The sequence below is a fragment of the Pyrus communis genome, chromosome 5, assembly GCF_041283825.1.
Source record: "Pyrus communis isolate YQ-2024b chromosome 5, ASM4128382v1, whole genome shotgun sequence".
Lineage (NCBI taxonomy): Eukaryota > Viridiplantae > Streptophyta > Magnoliopsida > Rosales > Rosaceae > Pyrus > Pyrus communis.
In genome coordinates this window covers 30,583,995-30,589,012 of record NC_142569.1, presented here as the reverse complement: position 1 = coordinate 30,589,012, position 5,018 = coordinate 30,583,995, and positions in this window count along the sequence as shown.

Here is a 5,018-nt window from a genome sequence, read left to right as displayed (position 1 = left end):
TTTTCAACCGCGGATAATAATGTAATTAGGCACATTCACATGTATACATAGTTGTCATATGAGGTATATCAATGTTCCTATGACTATAATGTACCTATGATTTTTAGTTTTGATTTGTTTTTAAAGTAACAAAATTGCATAAACTCATCTTCTAGAATAATTTTTTACTTTGCTTTATGTATGAATATCTTGCTTTTTGCTGATGTTCAGACAATTGGCTCGAGTAGGTGTGGTTTTAGTGGCTAAATTTGGAATTTTCTTTGTGTTGGTTCACGTGTTATTCTATCCATGTCCTTTTAGCTTTTCGTGCAAATTCGTATGAATGTGATGTTGGGAATAGTCAAAGGAGAATGCTTGACCTGGATTCAATGTCCTGCTTGCTCTTTATATTGATGTCTCTTGCAAGTGAGATAAGTATGCCCCATTTGTTTATGTTACACTGCTTTTGCATTATAATTTTTCATTGCAGCAACTCAAAAAAATTCCCATGCTTGAAATCATAAAAAACGAACCTAAATTATAAAAATGTTGAAGAGATTGTGAAAGTAGTAGTACTCACTGAAGTCATTTGTGCAAGGCAGGCATAACAAGGTGAGGGTGAGCATCAGTAAATCATAACTTTGAAGTGATGAAGGCTTGGCCTCGAGAAGCAACCAGACCAAGTTTAAGTGTTTCTTGGATGGCTTCTTTCAGAGTCTGCTACGACCCGTACATAAAAGCCGATCGTATCAAAGTGCCTGTAACCGAGCTTGATCGCCTCAAGAACCGTTGTTTTCAGAACATGAGGCTCTAACTTGTCCACTGCTGTGTCGAAGCCAAGCATGGGCATGCTCCTCGAGCCGATCGACGATCCTAGTACCACCTCTGGGATTTTGTTCGCTGCCAACACATGTGGTGTATTTCCCATCTTAGTTCTTCTCTTTGAAATGTACTTTTACCTTCTTTTTTATTATAAGTTATTGTGGCTTATTTTATCTGACAAAGGGAAGGGGGCCGATGGCAAAGAGAGAAGAGAGAGAATAACTAGAATCAAATCTAATCTAGGATTTACACAATCACACTAAAAAAGGTAGGAAGTTGACTCGCCGACACTGATTTTGGAAACTCTAATCTAGTGTGTAAATACTTAAGGTAGATTCGGCATCATGTAGAAGTTGAGGAAGTCGACTCGCCGACATTGATCTTGGCAACAATGCTATTCTCAATAAGGTAGGAACTTTCATAAAGAAGTAAGTCTCACTAAAAAACCCTAAGGCTATGGCAAACACCCGAGTAGGGACAAAATCCATAGTCTAAGGAAAAATGCGTGAGAAATGCAAAGTCAAATGAAACTTCTATGGGACGTCATCAGGGATATGATCAACCCAAGGTGGGTGCCTTGTTCAAACCTAGTTAGGTAGCAAAAACCCAGTGGGAAAAATGCTTCTAATCATAGGGAAAAAGAGTACATTAAGATCAAGCATGTATACTTCAGGATACTCCCCTTGACAATTCCAAAGAGAACTAGCAATGTTACAACTCAAAAAGTTTAAGCATACCAATTCCTTGAACAAGCTTCTGAAATGTCACCTTTGGTAGTGATTTGGTGAAGAGGTTAGCCAGATTGTCTTGTGAATGGATTTGCATGACTTCAATCTTTTAATGCTCTTGTTGTTGATGTGAGAAGAAGATCTTCTGCGCAATGTGCTTGGTGTTGTCTCCTTTGATGTAACCTTTCTTGAGTTATTCAATACATGTTGTGTTATCTTCATAGATCATCGTCGGGACATCAATGACGGGGTAAAGATCGTAGGAGCTTCGAATATGGCCCATAACTTCTCTCAACCAAAAACATTCTCGAGTTACTTCATGTAAGGTGAGAATTTCAGCATGGTTAGACGAAGTGGCAACTAAGGTCGGTTTAGTTGACCTCCAAGAGATTACGGTGCCTCCAACGGTAAATACATAACCCATTTGAGAACGCGCCTTGTGTGGATCAGATAAGTATCATGCATTGGCATAACCAACAAGGCGAGAATCAACTCGAAGAACGAGGGATGCGGCATCACTCGAGGATCTATAAGGATAGAACAAGCCTAAATCCATAGTACCCTTAAGGTAGTGGAAGATGTCATTAACACCAGTCCAGTGTCTACGTGTTGGTGCATTAATGCATCTTGCCAAAAGGTTAACAGCGAAGGAGTTGTCGGGTCTAGTGCATTGAGCTACGTACAATAAAGTGCCTGTCACACTTACATAAGGAACTTCAGGCTCCAAAATCTCTTCATCATCCTCCTTCGGACGGAAGGGATCTTGTTTTGCATTTAGCGATCGAACAACCATAGGAGTACTCGAAGGCTTCGCTTTATCCTCGTTAAAGCGGTGCAACACCTTCTGGGTGTAGTTTGTTTGATGTACTAAGATTTCATCCGAACGATGCCTTATCTTGAGACCGAGACAATATCAAGTCTTTCCTAGATCTTTAATCTCAAATTCCAACTTCGTGTATGCAGCAGTTCTTGTGAGCTCTTTAGGAGTTCCAATAAGGTTCATGTTGTCAACATAAACCGCAACTATCGCAAAACTGGAATGTGACTTCTTAATGAACACACAAGGGCATAGTTCGTTGTTCACATATCCCTAACTAGTCAAATCCTCGCTCAGATGGTTATACCATATTCTTCCAGATTGCTTCAAACCGTAAAGTGAACGCTTCAGCCGAATTGAGAACATGTTCTGGGGTTTGGAAATATTTGATCCTATCAATGTAAGTCCTTTAGGAACTATCATATAAATTTCCATATCAAGATCCCTATAGAGATACACAGTTACTACGTCCATCAGCTGCATACTCAGTTTTTCAGAAACTAGCAAACTGATAAGGCAGCGAAAAGTAATCACATCTATAATGGGTGAATAAGTTTCATCATAGTCAATCCCGAGGCATTGTGAGAAACCTTGCGCAACAAGATGAGCTTGGTAACGCACAATTTCGTTGTTCTCATTATGCTTCCGAACAAAAACCCACTTGTAGCCAATGGACTTCATACGTAGAGGAGTATGAGCTATGGGTCCAAACACCTTACGTTTCACAAGCGAATCGAGTCTGACTTGGATTACTTTTTTCTAGTTTGACCAATCGATTCTACATCGACATTCACCAATGAAACGAGGTTCAATGTCATCGCTCAACATGATCTCAGTAGCTACTGCATATGCTAATGCATCATTAACGATCATCTTATTTTTGCACCACACATCATCTAAGCTAGCATAATAGACTGAAATCACATGATTCTTGGGATGTGGATTCTTCTCTTCAAGGACGTTTCCGTAATCTAGAATTTCCCCATAAGTTGAATAAAGTGAGTAAGCGATAATCAGATTCACGATAGGCTTTTCAAGTGCCAGTGTTGTGGGTTTTCTCTTTTAGGGGTGTGAATCCTTTGAACCAAGAGGTATGCCACATTTTTGTGTAGGGGTTGATGATTGGCTAGCTGCAAATGTACGTGGATCACCAAAGTTGGCATCCTGGGCTTCCAAGAGAGAAGTCTGTCAAACATTTGCTACATCCATCTTTACAGGCACATTCACAGCTGGAATATTTGATCTTGTCATTCATGCTAGATCGGTGAAAGCATCTGGTATGCTATGAGCTATGCTCTAGAGATCTAATATGCGTTGCACTTCAGTTTTAGATTGAACGGTGCGAGGATCTAAATAAGACAAAGTGGGAGTCGTCCACGATAATTCGCGTCATTCTTCAAGAACGTTGACGTTCTTATCTCCCCATTACAACGAAAAGACTGTCTCATAGAAGTGACATTCCACAAAATGAGCGGTAAATAGATTACCTATCAAACGTTTTAAGTAACAAATGATCAAAGGAAAATCATATCTGACATAGATTCCTATAATTTGCTGAGGCCTTATTTTTTTACGTAAGAGCGGCAAAATCAGCACATAGACTGCACAACCAAAAATGCATATATGTGATATGTCGGGTTTATATCTAGTAACCAACTGAAGGGCGCTATATGGTTGGTTCACAACATGCCTCAAGTGGACCAACGTGGTTGCGTGCAATATTGCATGGCCTTAAGCAGTGATCAGGAGCTTGGTACGTATGATCAACGATCGAGCAATCATTTGTAAGCGCTTAATGAATGCCTTTGCCAGGCCAATCTGGGTGTGAACACGGGGTACTGGATGTTTAACTTTAATCTTAACCGACATGCAATAGTCATCAAAAGTTTTAGATGTGAATTCTCCAGCATTATCCAATCGAATAGATTTGATCGTATAATCAGGGTGGTGAGCTTTGAGCTTGATAACCTGAACCAACAGTTTGAAGAATGCAGCGTTCCTTGTGGATAACAAGCACACGTGTGACCAACGTGTGGAGGCGTCAACCAAAACCGTAAAATATATAAATGGTCCGCAGGGACGGTGAATCGATCCACAAATGTCCCCCTGAATCCTCTGTAGAAAAATGGGAGGATTCGAACAAATCTTGTTATAAGAAGGCTTAGTAATAAGCTTTCCCATTGAACATGTTTGACATGTGATTCCTTGAATCGAACCTAAACTTTGGGTTAGTGGATGCCCGTGTGATGATTTGAGGATACGGCACATCGCTGTTCGTCCAGGATGTCCTAAACGATCATGCAAAAGTGTAATCTCGTGCGCGGTCCTAAAGGTAGGGCATGCCTTATAGTGGCTCTCTATGGGAAGTATAGTCATAGTATACAGACCACTCAGGATACGCTCCATCTTCTATAGAATACGCTTCTGGCCATATTCATAGGAAGTTATGCACAAAATTCAACTCCGTTTTCTACGTTGGTTTCAGCTTGGTAATTGTTATCTCTAATGGTCAAAATTGTACCATTGGTCAACATTATAAGTGTCTTATCGTAACCTTTGATCAGGTTGGATAGGCCTGAGAGGTTTGTTGGAGGTGGATTCTTAGGTATGAAGTTAGTGAAATAGATACGTTCACGTAAAACGGTGTGCGTGGTTACATTATCTGCTAGACA